The sequence below is a fragment of the Giraffa tippelskirchi genome, chromosome 6 (assembly GCF_054371585.1).
Source record: "Giraffa tippelskirchi isolate mGirTip1 chromosome 6, T2T-mGirTip1v1.2.pri, whole genome shotgun sequence".
NCBI classification, from domain to species: Eukaryota; Metazoa; Chordata; class Mammalia; order Artiodactyla; family Giraffidae; genus Giraffa; species Giraffa tippelskirchi.
The window spans coordinates 115,284,015-115,298,008 of NC_137280.1; the positions used below are offsets into that span (position 1 = coordinate 115,284,015).

General features: G+C 42.2%; 2 long non-coding RNA genes and 4 other non-coding genes across 6 annotated transcripts; 4 read left to right on the forward strand and 2 right to left on the reverse strand.

Annotated features, from left to right (window-relative positions):
* The first annotated feature begins 1,213 nt into the window (after positions 1-1,213).
* TRNAA-UGC (transfer RNA alanine (anticodon UGC)) lies at positions 1,214-1,285 on the forward strand. Its single transcript has one exon. It is a non-coding gene; the product is annotated as a tRNA-Ala (tRNA).
* A 455-nt stretch (positions 1,286-1,740) lies between these two features.
* TRNAK-CUU (transfer RNA lysine (anticodon CUU)) lies at positions 1,741-1,813 on the forward strand. Its single transcript has one exon. It is a non-coding gene; the product is annotated as a tRNA-Lys (tRNA).
* A 1,632-nt stretch (positions 1,814-3,445) lies between these two features.
* On the forward strand, positions 3,446-4,640 carry LOC145510591 (uncharacterized). Its single transcript, XR_014057128.1, has 2 exons — positions 3,446-3,559; positions 4,489-4,640. It is a non-coding gene; the product is annotated as an uncharacterized LOC145510591 (long non-coding RNA).
* A 3,616-nt stretch (positions 4,641-8,256) lies between these two features.
* On the forward strand, positions 8,257-10,456 carry LOC145510594 (uncharacterized). The gene is made up of 2 exons (XR_014057131.1): positions 8,257-8,803; positions 9,971-10,456. It is a non-coding gene; the product is annotated as an uncharacterized LOC145510594 (long non-coding RNA).
* TRNAV-AAC (transfer RNA valine (anticodon AAC)) lies at positions 9,527-9,599 on the reverse strand. The gene has a single exon. It is a non-coding gene; the product is annotated as a tRNA-Val (tRNA).
* A 3,142-nt stretch (positions 10,457-13,598) lies between the features above and the next one.
* TRNAK-CUU (transfer RNA lysine (anticodon CUU)) lies at positions 13,599-13,671 on the reverse strand. The gene has a single exon. It is a non-coding gene; the product is annotated as a tRNA-Lys (tRNA).
* Between the last annotated feature and the right edge of the window lie 323 nt (positions 13,672-13,994).

Sequence of the window (13,994 nt, forward strand, 5' to 3'; positions counted from 1 at the left end):
ACCCTGCTTATTTAACTTCTGTGCAGAGTACATCAAGCGAAATGCCAGGCTGGATGAATCCCAAGCTGGAATCAAGATTGGTGGGAGAAATATCAATAACCTCAGATATGCAGATAACACCACCCTAATGGCAGAAAGTGAAGAGGAATTAAAGAGCCTCTTGATGGGGGTGGAAGAGCAGAGTGGAAAAACTGGCTTAAAACTCAACACTCAAAAAAACTAAGATTATGGCATCCAGTCCCATCACTTCATGGCAAATAGATGGAGAAACAATGAAAGCAGTGAGAGACTTATTTTCTTGGGCTCCAAAAGCACTGCGGATGGTGACTGCAGCCATGAAATTAAAAAACGCTTACTCCATGGAAGAAAAGCTATGACAAATCTAGACAGCTCATTAAAAAGTAGACATCACTTTGCTGACAAAGGTCTGCAGAGAGTCAAGCTATGGTTTTTCCAGTAGTCATGCATGGATGTGAGAGCTGCACAGTAAAGAAGGCTGAACGCCAAAGAATTGATTCTTTCCAACTGTGGTGCTGGAGAAGACTTCTTGAGGGTCCCTTGGACAGCAAGGAGAGCAAACCAGTAATCCTAAAGGAAATCAACTCTAAATATTCATTGGAAGGGCTGATACTGAAGCTCCAATACTTTGACCACCTGATGCGAAGAACTGACTCATTGGAAAAGACCCTGATGCTGGGAAAGATTGAAGGCAGGAGGAGAAGGGGTCAACAGAGAATGAGGTGGTTGGATGACATTACCAACTCAATGGATGTGAGTGTGAGCAAGCTCTGGGAGATAGTGAAGGACAGGGAAGCCGGCCATGCTACAGTCCATGAGGTGGCAGAGTCGGACACAACTGAGCGACTGAACAACAACTCTTCTCTTTGTTTAACAAACGTAGTATCCTGCACCTAATCTTACTTTCTTTCTTTCGCCTCACAGTTCATTTTTGGGCGTCGTGCCGGATGACTTTCCCTTCTTTTTCCACCGCTGCCTCCAAGTGTTTATCCTGGTCTTGTGCTCCCCTTGATCGTCATCTCGGTCGAAGTCCACTCGCTTAGAGTCAGCAGAGGACCCTGGAATAGCTAGCTCCCAGCGCTAGCCGCTGGCCTTTGCAGCCTTTCGATTGTCACAACTCTAAAGACCTTTCGTTCGACCGCGCCTTTTGTCAATAACCACCTAACAGAAATTAGAGAAACCATTGCGGCGGGCTGGGGATGTAGCTCAGTGGTAGAGCGCATGCTTTGCATGTATGAGGCCCCGGGTTCGATCCCCGGCATCTCCAGAACATGTACTGGTTTCTGTTTTGCTTTCTCTCGACCCCAGAGTTTAGAAATGCAGAATCCAAGGAAACACCCTATTAGCGTGGAGTTTGCGCAGGTTGGGCGCACGGCGGCGGCCTTCACCCACTCTAGGCTCAACCCCGCCACGGTGCATTTAAACCTCGGACTGAAAATTCACGGAGTAAGCCCGTCGATGGCATCAGGATGCGAACATTATCCCTCCTCAGCGCCTGTGTTTCTCAGGGATAGGAAAGGGCTAGGGTGCTGGCAGAAAAGGGACGGAAGTGGGAAGGACGGTCAGTCAAGCATGATTGGTAGAGTTTGAATTTCTCCGGCTGCCAAGAATCTTGTCTTTAGCGACCCAAATTTATCCCAATTAAATTCAACTTCAAACCTCAAGCTAGATACAACCGGAACCCTTCCTTCAAGTAAAAGTTACTGAGCCATTCGCTCACGTGCCCGGCTAGCTCAGTCGGTAGAGCATGAGACTCTTAATCTCAGGGTCGTGGGTTCGAGCCCCACGTTGGGCGACAGGTGTATTTTGCTCTTAACTACCGGAAGGTTGATAGTGAGAAATACTTCTGTTCTTGATCCATGTGTTTAAGTTGATGTGGGCTTCTTGTTGTTATGCTCTTGTGCGTTGATGACTCTATCCTTTACCTTTACCTTTTAGAAATTGTTAAAAGAATCCACCATGCAGTGCAGGGGACGTCAGTTGGATCTCTGGTCTGGGAGGAACCCGCATTGCCTTGGGCAACTAAGCTCACGGGTCACAACTGTTCAGCCTGGGCTCTGGAGGCGTAGCCGCAACTACTGAAGCCTAGGTGCTCCACAGCCTGTGCTCCACAACAAGAGATACCACTGCAACGAGAAGCTTGTGCACCGCAATTAGAGAAGGCGCCCAGAAAGCACAGCAAGGAAGACCCAGTGCAGCCAAAAATAAATAAATATTTTTAAAAATCGTTCAAAATGTATGTAATAAAATTTACCATTTTCACCATTTAAAAAAAAATTATAGCTGATACACAATGTGTTAGTTTCTGCTCTACAGCAGGTATATATATATATATATATATATATATATATGTATGTATGTATGTATGTCTATGTGTATATACTTTGTCATATTCTCTTCCATTATGGTTTATTAGAAGATAGTGAATATAGTTCCCTGTGCGATACAGTAGGATCTTGTTGTTCATTTACACTATTTTAAAGTGCACAATTCTGTGCTTCTAAATCCACTCACATTGCCTCATCACCATCCATCCTCAGAACTTTTCCATATTGCCCAACTGCAATTCTACTAGCTCCCTATCTATCTTTCTCCCAGTTCCTGGCAACCACTCTACTCTCCGTCTCTATGCATTTGGCTATTCTTTGCTGTTCTTGTTTAGTCGCTAAATCGAGTCCGACTCTTTGAGATCCCAGGGCTCCTCTGTCCTTGGGATTTCCCAGGCAAGAATACTGGAGTGGGTTGCCATTTCCTTCTCTGGGGGATCTTCCAGACCCAGGGATTCAACCCACTTCTCCTGCATTGCCTGGCAGATTCTTTACTGCTGTGCCACTCTAGGAACCTCATATAAGATGAATCAAAACTATTTTTCCTTTGTGATTGGGTTATTTCACTTAGCATGATGTCTTCAAGATTCTTCCATGTTGTAGCATGCTCTAAATTTCTTCCTTTCAAGGCTAAATAACAGGGAGTTCCCTTGTGACTCAGACGATAAAGAATCTGCCTGCTTTGTGGGAGACTTAGGTTTGATCCCTGGGGTCCCAAAGAGTCAGACATGACTGAGCGACTAATACTTTCATTTTCAATATTCCATTGTATGTATATACTATATTTTGTTTATCCATTTATCTCTCAGTAGACACTTCATCTCAGTTCAGTCACTCAGTCCTGTCCGACTCTTTGGACCCCATGGACTGCAGCATGCCAGGATTCCCTGTCCATCACCAATTCTCCAAGCTTGTTCAAACTCACGTCCATCAAGTCAGTGATGCCATCCAACCATCTCATCCTCTGTCATCCCCATCTCCTGCCTTCAACCTTTCCCAGCATCAGGGTCTTTTCAGATGAGTCAGTCCTTTGAATCAGGTGGCCAAAGTATTGCAGTTTCAGCTTCAGCATCAGCCCACTTAGATTCCTTTTATCTTTCAGCAATTCTGAATAATGCTGCTGTGAACATGGGTTTACTTATACCTGTTCTGTTCAAGTTCCTGCTTTCACTTCTTCTGCACATATATCTAGAAGTGGATTTGCTGATCATAAGGTATTTCTATGTTTTTTTTTTTTTTAAATCGTCATACCATTTTCCACAGAGGCTGCACCACAAAATAAGTTTTTAAAACATCTTTTGAGTAGGTAATATACTGTACTGTTCAAAAAGTGAAACATCTAAAAAAAAAAAGTGAAACATCTATAAAAATATTCAGTGAAAAGAATCCAACTTCTATTCTCCCTTCTTAGGTAACAAGTTTGTATCCATGTACATATTCCTCCAGAATTTTTTTAATGCAAAGATATTTTTATTTTCCTCTATTTTACACAAAGATATAATTACAGCTCTGTTATATTTTGATTTTCTTTCTATCTCAAGACATAGAAATTTTCCTCAGTTTTTTTGCAGCTTTCTAATATCCCACTGTAGATGAATCCTAGTTCATTCAGCAGATCACCTACTGATGGATATTTGTAGTTTCCAATCTCTTGTTATTTCAAGTGATGCTGCATTAATAAGCATGTAGTGTAGTCATTTTGCACTTTTGAACTTACATCTGTAAGGCAAATTACCAGAAGTAAGATTCCTGGGTCAAGTAAGATTCATTATATATGAAGCTATAATTTTACAGAAATAGACAAATCACCAGGCTATGGCTCCTACAGGGTATTATTACTTCCCACCAGTCACGAATGAGACTGATTGTTTCTCCACTGCCTTGGTAGCATCAAGCTGCTTGAAAAACAAATGTAACATGTAACTGTCCCTATCCCCTTAATATTGCCAGGGTCCCTCATTGTCTGTCTTATAAGATAATAACCATTGCAGGGCCTACAGGATACTACCTACAGAGAGAGGGACCTTCCTTTTGCCTCTCATAAGAGCATACTTGGACAAAAGATTTTGAAGATCACATTGTCACTCTAACTTATGATTTCTAATCCAACTGTATAGGATAACACTATTTTTTCTCTTTTCAGATCTGTTTTTGTGGAAGCCATCCTGTTTTCTTCACTTGCAAAGCCATGACATCACTGGAAGGCCTGTTTAGTTATTTTTTACTTGGCAAATTTTCTCCCTTGGGCAGGAAGACTCCAATAAGATATAAGAAATTAAATTTGTATGTGATTTTCTATAAGGTCTTGGTGTCATGTAGGGCATATATAAATTATTAGAACATGCATGTAGATTGTGAAGAGATCTCAAATAATGATTATATATAATTTATATGTAAATACTGATCAACCATCTACTTGAATATTTTTATTTAAAAATCTCATTTGAAACAGAAAATTATCTCCAGGTTTAATATATTCATGGCTAGTGGGTAAAGAACCTGCTTGCAATGCAGGAGACACAGGAGATGCAGTTTTGATCTCTGGGTCAGGAAAATCCCCTAGAGGAGGAAAGGGCAACCCACTCCAGTATTCTTGCCTGGGAAATCCCATAGACAGAGGAGCCTGGCCGGTTACGGCCCATGGGATTGCAAAGAGCTGGACACAACTGAGCATGAATAAGTAGATGGATATTCTGACTAGTCTAAAATATTCCAGTATCAAAAATAAAAATACTCCTGGATCTTTAACAGTTACTGGTTTCCCTTTCCTAAACTTGAGGAAATCATTCTTCTATGGTCTCTGTAGCATCAGTAGAGAGGGTTCAATCATCATTAAATGCTCACCCCATTATTTCAATGCTATTTATATCACATTGTTTTAAGGTGCAAGTCCCCCTAGAAAAAGGCATGTCTCAGTCACATCATGGGGAATGTGAATTTTGGATAAGGAGGAAGACAGAATGTCAACTAGAGCAGGCTAATTCTGGAGGACTCCCTGCAAAAGGAATAGTGGCCAAAAAAGATGACCCAGAATGACCTGCTCCTCTATTCTGTGTCAGGACCAATTGGATTAAAATCACTGCCTATTTTGGGAAACCCTTTCTGCTGTCATTTGAGATGTTCAGTGTCTAAGGGCAGTGGAAGGCTTTTGAAAAAGGAAAGGAATATATATTTCTTCTGTGATTAATATTCAGTGTATTATAGTTACAAATGTTAAAGTCTAGTTTTTCTCAAGATTTTAAATTCAATTTAAAAATATTGTTGTTTTTCTTATAAAGCTAGAAAATTTTGAAACAACTGGAGCAATCCCTTTCATTGGTTCTTGCATGAATTAAAGCCACCAAAAGGCATCATCCTGAACATCTAAGCCACTGATGATATTCTCTAAAACATTTTAAATGATAATTACAGACTTTATCTGACTGAACCTTCAATTCATGATGAGGTGAGGGAGGCACTGGTGAGGTCACACAATTAGGACCTAGAGCTGATATTTATTGTTTATTTGAAATTTTCTGAATGAACCTGTGTGTTCATTCATCTTAAAAACTCCACACTGTGTTAAAAATTCCTACTGTGTTCTTCATTTGCCTGGGAGTCCTCAAACACATAAAATCTGTCATTTCTCTACCCATCTGCAAATAAAATCAGCAAATGGTGTGGATGCAGTCATCAGAATGCAGAGCCTTGGGGATATAGCTGTGGCTCCTTAACCTCCAAAAGGTTAAGGAGGTCTTGGTTTTTCCCCCATCCTTAAATTCACCAAATTTATGCCTACTTCAGGGTCTTTGAGCCTTCTGCCCCCTCTCCCAATGTCCTTTTCTCCAAGATATTTGTAAGGTGGCTCTTTCTTTTCTTTCTGACTGAGCTCATTGTCCCCTCTTGTAATGTATCTTTCCTGGCCTCTCTCTCTAATACTGTCCTCTGCCTACCAGATAGCTGTCAGATAACCCTCATTAATTTTCTCACAGTCTGTATCACTCTCTAAGATTATTTTTCTATCTGCTTATTTGTTTATTGTTTTAATTGCCTGTTAGAAGGTAAACATCAGGAGGGCAAGGACCTGGCCTGTCTTTTTCACTGCAGTGTAAATGAATGAATGAATGAATGAAGTTTCCCTTTAACAGTGGCACACCATAGGTTTGTTGCAAGAGTGCAAAGAATCAATGTATGCCCAGCATCTAGAACAGTTTTTAGTCCATGGTAAGGATTCAATTCACAAGATTTGTAGCTATTAATATTATTTCCTAACCCTGAAATTTTATACAGTAACAGAACATCCAGAGGGAAAGGGAGATGATCAATCGAGTGACTAGAGAAGGATATATCATGAGATCTACGAGGAGTATAAAGAAATGAGCCAGTAAGGTGGGAACTGGTGAACGTAGAGATAAAACAGAAACGGTGGAAGAGAGAAAAGTGTTGAAGCTGAGTGATGAGTACTTGGGACTTCTTAATACCATTCTGTCTACTTTAAATTTCCTAATAAAAGTTTAAAAAATAAAAGCAAAAAGTAACACAGTTACTTTTGAGTGAGAGATTTAGGTAAATAGTTTTGTAAAGTATTGATGTTGAGTTTATTTGATTGAGGTTTATTTGAAAAAAAAAAAAAAAAAAGGTAAAGATCCAGCAAAGCTACAATTAAATAGAGCTCTCAGTGTATGTTTACATCCTTTAAAGGATTTCCCTAGGGAACCTCAGAAGTGGGGGAGCCAACCTTTGGTCCCATGCATTGTGTCCTGGCACCCATATTTGACTCTTATTTTTTACTTGAAAAAAAAAAAATCAATGTTGCTGAACTTGATTCTTTCAAGAATTCTTCCAAGTGAGGTCCAAAATTCTTCTTTATCTAGGAAAAATTAAAGATAGGCCTGAAGTGTGAGTTTCTACTAGGAAACAAGTGTGCTTTCAAATTGTCAGGGCAGTGCTGAAAGGATAAAGGGGCCAATTTTAAAGGGGTTTCCACTGACAAGCAGCAACAATTTAAGCATCAAAAAGAGGATAATCTTAGCATTAATTGAAACAAGATGAAACTAATAAAGCTCTCAAGCCCTATTGACAAGTTAGCATTAAATGTCACCCAAAAGAAATACGACCCACGTGAGACAATTTCCTGTGGAGCTTATTGCCCAGCCCAGCTGCCTCTTTGGTGTTAACTGTGTTGCAGTGGATTTGTTTACTGTTTCCCCAAGGAAGTCAGAGAAGAACTCTAATGTTAGCTGAGGCAGGGACCAAAATCCACTTGGTGAAGAGTGACGGTACTGAGTGGTGATCCTGGCCTCCCAGAGTCTTGGGTGGGCTTGGAGGGGGTACAGCAAGAGACACTCTGACAGTCCAGAGCCTGGGATGCAGGGACTGTATTGATTTATCTCAAATCAGTCAGTAAAACGCGAGGGGGGGAAAAAAAGAAATTGGGTGAGCACGGGAAACTCTGGAGAATTCTTCCAAGTGGGGTCCAAAATTCTTCACTCTTCTAGGGCTCTAAGTTGTACAGCTGGGCCCTAACCTTTTTGGTTGGGTTTACATCTGTAAACCAAGCTAAGGCATATGAGTAAGTATTAAAAAAAAAAAAAAAGCACTGAGAAAGAGATGGGCACGATATTGATTTTGTGTCTGTGAAAGTTATGTGAATGCAGGTAACCTAACAAGCTTTGCCATCACGTGGCTAGTTTTGATTATGCTTTGTCTGTATTTAAGATGTGAAAGTGCTTTCACTGCCAGGGCCTGGAATTTAATTCCTGGTCTGGCAGCTAAGATCTCTCAAGCTGCGCAGCACTGCACCTCAACCTTCCACCCCGCCCCCGCACAACTCATCCACCCCCCCAACGCAAAAAAAAAAACAAAACCCAAATAACCAGTGAAACTTTATTTAAAAAGAATTTGATCTACCACTTAGATATTTTATCTACTTGACTTTCAAGCTTGACAGAAGTCCTAGGGAAAGAAGTAGTTGCTTCTCGCTCGTGTAAATTGTTGTACCGTCAGGTGTATGAAAGTGTAAACCCCATCTTCCATGCATAGAAGCAGGCTACACTTCTTCAGAAGGCCACACCGGGTGCCTGTCTGCAGACATCTTTCCGGCCGCGAACTCTGGCCTGGGGACTCCAAGTACCGCTGGTCTGCTTCTCTGAAGCCTTCGCTGACGTTTTGCCCCTGACCTCTGGAGCCCGTTTCCTAACACACCCTTCGAGTCGCAAAGGCACGCAGCAGATGCGCAGCAAGTGAAGACGGGTGAAGAAGGCGGCTGACCGAGACACCTGTGGAGAGGCTGATGTTCTTTTTACTGTTCCATTGTGCCGCTGAAGACAGATGCGTAGGTGCAGGCCGGGAGTGAAACCAGCCAGGATAGAAAAACTCAGACTCGCTCACGGTGGTGTCCCGTAAGGTGAAGGTTGTCGCGCTAATATTCGTCAGCGCTGAGCGGGAACCAGTCACCAGCAGATCTCTGGCAGAACCAGGTACTTTCCCGGCTATGCTAACTTGAATTTCTCTCGGTGCCCTGTTTCATTCCGCATTCTCCGTCCTCTGGCTCCGTCTACTGTTTCCTCTACTCCACATTTAGTAGCCTTGTGTGAAGTGGCTGTGACTCAGTGGCCTCACCTGCAAGGAGAGGGAGAAACCAACAGGACCAGACAGTCAACGTGATTGTGATAGATGCTGAGGTTATTACTGCTATCTTTCCTGTGAACTCTCTTTCCCAGCCTGACTTCCACTGTATGATTCCAACGCACTCCTTCTTGTAGTTTTTACTATTTCATTTGTCTTTGAGTGGCATTCCTGCCTTCTGATCTTCTAGGATTTTAAGTTCTGTGAAGGATGGCTCTAATGACACACCACCTTCTCTTGCGCTGCTGCTGCTGCTAAGTCGCTTCAGTCGTGCCCGACTCTGCGACCCCATAGACGGCAGCCCACCAGGCTCTGCCGTCCCTGGGATTCTCCAGGCAAGGACACTGGAGTGGGTTGCCATTTCCTTCTCCACTTCTCTTGAGCTACAGACCTAGAGATCCGGAATATACTCGCTTGAAGTGAACTGGTAATAGATTGGAAAAGAGAGCGGTAAGGATAAAACTGTAAAAGCTAAGCATACTTTTCATGCACATACATTCCAGGGACAGATGACAGAACTTGGCAAATTAACTAGAAGAAAGTTGTAGCTGGGCAAAATAGAAAACATCTCTCCTTGTTTCCGCCCGGTTTCGAACCGGGGACCTTTCGCGTGTTAGGCGAACGTGATAACCACTACACTACGGAAACACCTGAATGTTATTTCTTCCAAATCCCTTATAGACTATAGTCATTGTCACTGCCCAGGCACTCTTCCTGCCTCACCTGCTGAGTCAGAGCTCTTAGAACAATTCTACTCTGGGACATCGGTCCCCTGGTGGCCCCAGGTAGCAGTGTTTGTCAAATTTGTGGAGCACGACCGGTTGGTGGGTTGTGAAATCAGTCAAGTCCACCAATTAAAAAATAAAGGCGTAGCCCCCAACTAAAATAAATAAATTTATTAAAAAAAAAAAAAAGACAGCTGTTTAAAAAAAAAAAAAATAAAGGCGTGAATGAAAGCAGCGGGCCTCGCCGAAGGGAAGGTAAAACGTGAATAACCCTTTTCATTATCTGTCTTCTAGGGAGACTGCTGATGCTGATGCTGGGAAAGATTGAAGGCAGGAAGAGAAGGGGACGACGGAGGATGAGATGGTTGGATGGCATCACCGACTCAATGGACATGAGTTTGGGTAAACTCCGGGAGTTGGTGATGGACAGGGAGGCCTGGCGTGCTGCGGTTCATGGGGTCGCAAAGAATCGGACACAACTGAGTGACTGAACTGAACTGAACTGAGGGGGACTGCTGCCGGATTTAAATTTTCACATAATTTTTGCTCTATTGATAGTTATGCTCTGAAGGATTCAAATACAAAGTACATGAGATTTGAATATATTTTCGTCAAAATATACGTTAAATACGAACAAGCAACAATGAAATTAATTTTACATATGCTTTCAAAATAACTATTTCTTAGAAATAATATAAAATTATTAAGAATAAAGGGGCGATTGAAACATATCAAATTTTAAGTCGATGTTACTTAAATAAAGCCAAAAATTTTATTAAATTTTGAAAATGTAGTGAAATTTCTTAAGTACCTTATAAAAATAAAATTCATCAATCCTAGCATTCGATGCCCAGAATTGGGATGAAGTTTAATGTATATTATATGTAGTTTACACGTATGCAAATTTAAGAACAGTATGGATAGTTTAAAATACTGCAAAGTGTTTTTTTGCCACCAGCGCTGGTTCCCAAAGACCAAGGTGACCAGAAATTGGAAAAGAGGCTGAGTCGTAGTGAGTAGGGATTCTTGTGTCTGTGACAGGGAAGCCCCTCTTCCCTAGAGCACAGGGCAGGAGACTCTCTTGTCAGAGTCTAGATCAAGGTTAACAAGGAGACTGCAAGTGCCCCAATTCGTGAACTCGTTACCATTTTCCCTTCCTAAACCATAATTTGACTCTACCCATTTGTCCTTCCTTTTTTGCACATCTCCACTCCATTGGCTTCAATGGAAGTTTCAATGCTGGGTTTCCTCCTAGTCGGACTCCTCCGTGTACCTGAGGCCATCCCCCTCAGGGTCAGATCTCAGGTCACACTTGACCCACTCTCCTTCTCTGCATCTGTGACTCCAGCTGTGACTGCTCTCCCTAAGCTTCAGATCCTCCTGCCTTGGACATGTCCTTTTAGACATCTCCCAACTTGTTCAAGACTGAACTGACTAAACCTCTCTCCTCCCTCCCCTACCAGCCCCAATCTTCAGTATCTCATCTTGATTATTAACTCATATAAAGCAGAAATCCAGGAGACCCCTTTCCTGCCCTGAGTACAAACCATACATCCAGCTCCTTTGCCGCATCTCCGGCTGGCTGCTGCCTTGACCCTGGCGCAGGCCCCTTCCTGTCTGGACCATGGTTGTGTCCTTCCAGCCCCTCTCCCTGAGGAAGTCTCACTTCCTTCACACCTCCAACTCTTCATTTCTGAAAGAATCCAAAATGTACATCAGAGTCTTTCTGCCTCTTCAGCCTTTAAAGAGCAAAGATCCTACCATGCATTAGCCTAATGTTTGAACTGTTGAACGCCGAGAGCTACATAGTTTACTTACTAGCAGAGGGATTTCAAACAAGACCTGGCCTGAGGGGCTTCTGTGGAATGGATGGAGAGGAGAGAAAACCAGAAATTGTAGCAAAAAGCTGGGGAGGGTGTGCCCTCGGCTTGTTGGGAGACAGGGAAGATAAACGTGTACATTTGGGCTTTATTTTAATGAAAAAGTCAGAATCTTTTAGGAATATTTTCCATTTCCAGTAAAAGTGGTAAAAAAAAAAAAAAGCCCTAAAGCAACTTTGCAGACGAATGTGCAAGCCTTTTTGCAACACGAAATGCCAAAGTCCAAACTATTTCAACGCTGGCTTGTTTAGACCTGTTAATTCCCAGAAAATATGGTAATAACAGTAACTGCCCAGGGATGTGTGAGTTATGACTGTACTAGGAACTCTACCTATTTTACCAGCTCTGCCCAATTCCTATCTGCACTGTCTTCAGAGGGTGTCATGCTAAACTCTCCCTAACTCTTCCTTTCCATACATTCCTGAGACTGAAGGTGATAACTATCCTTCACTTAGCAAGTTTAATAAGCCAGCTTTATATAATCAGCCAACTTCTGTTGTGGTCTGGTATGTATGTGGGGAGACTTCTACAGATGGAAAACAGAAAATGAGATGAATTTGTAGGACCAAGGAACAATAAATGGAAAAGAATGAATTTAAGTGAAGTTAAGGAAGAAGTTGGTGACAAGACCTATTGAAGATGCTCATGTTAGGGTCTTTTTAAAAAAGTGCATTTTAGCTGGAGAGGATGTGAAGAAAAGGGAACACTCTTACACTGTTGGTGGGAATATAAACTAGTACAGCCACTATGGAGAACAGTGTGGAGATTCCTTAAAAATTGAAAACAGAGCTGCCATATGACCCAGCAATCCCACTGCTGGGCATACACACTGAGGAAACCAGAATTGAAAAAGACACGTGTACCCCAATGTTCATCAAAGCACTGTTTTCAATAACTAGGACATGGAAGCAACCTAGATGTCCATCGGCAGACGAATAAGGAAGTTGTGGTACATATACACAATGGAATATTACTCAACTATTAAAAAGAATGCATTTGAGTCAGTTCTAATGAGGTGTATGAAACTGGAGCCTATTATACAGAGTGAGGTAAGTCAGAAAGAAAAACACCAATACAGTGTATTAACTCATATATATGGAATTTAGAAAGATGGTAACGACGACCCTATGTGCAAGAGAGCAAAAGAGACACAGATATAAAGAAAAGACTTTTGGATTCTGTGGGAGAAGCCGTTGGTGGGATGATTTGAGAGACTACCATTGAAACATGTATATTACCATATGTGAAATAGATGACCAGTCCAAGTTTGATGCATATAACAGGGCACTAAAAGACATTGCACTGGGACCACCCAGAGGGATGGGATGGGGAGGGATGTGGAAGAGGGTATCAGGACCAAGGGACACAGTACACCGGTGATTGATTCATGTCAATGTATGGCAAAAACTACAATATTGTAAAGTAATTAGCCTCCAATTAAAATAAAGAAAGAAAACAAAAAAATAATTTTTTAAAGAACTGTAAAGACCTGTCATAAGCATATCCTCCAACACTGACCAAGTGTCTTTTCCCAGAATAATGTGTTTGATAGGTCATCAGTCTTAGAACTCTATAAATAAAATGTATCATGATTTTAAGATTAAAAAAAAGGCGCGCATTTTAACATTCTTTTATGTGTAGGGGGAATGTGGAGACTAGGATGTGTAGGTCAACATTTCACAAAAGATCGACTCAATATCTAGCTTAAAGAGAATATATTGAACGTGAGAGCTTCAGACTTCGAAATAGGGCCGCAGCTTTAACAGCGCGAAATACTAACCTCAAAATCACCTGGTAAAGTGGTCGCTAATCAGGGGGCCCTGGGCTCATACCGCAGTTTCCGGAGGAGGGTTGTCTCGTAAACAACGAATTTGTCGCCCGGTATTCAGCCTTCACCCTCCTCTTAGAGCTTGGTGCACTCCATCTGTTCTGTAGCCCAGCTACTGGCGATCATCAGTTGGAAGATGGATCCCAAATGAGTCTCAGTCTGCTGCCCTTACATTGAGATCTCCTTTATTGTCTCATTTTCCAAAAGCAGCGATCGCCCAACGTGGGGCTCGAACCCACGACCCTGAGATTAAGAGTCTCATGCTCTACCGACTGAGCTAGCCGGGCTACCGCTAAAGATACACTCTCTGTCCCAGGAGACCAAGATCCACAAGCAAGGATGCAGGTCACTACTAAACGACTACAAAAGTATTATGGAGCTCCTACTGTGCGCCTGGCGAAAGGATCTGAAATCTACACCCCTTCGACGTGGGAGAGCTGGTCATGCAGGCTTCCGAGGGGAAGAGCAAGATTAGTTGAGGTACCAGAACCGAATTTCCATTGGAGCACTTAGGTAGAATATTGCCTGCTACAGTGCCGCTTCACTGCCTGTCTCCGAGAAACAGAAATACAGGTAAACACAGACACAGACACAGACACAGACACAGACA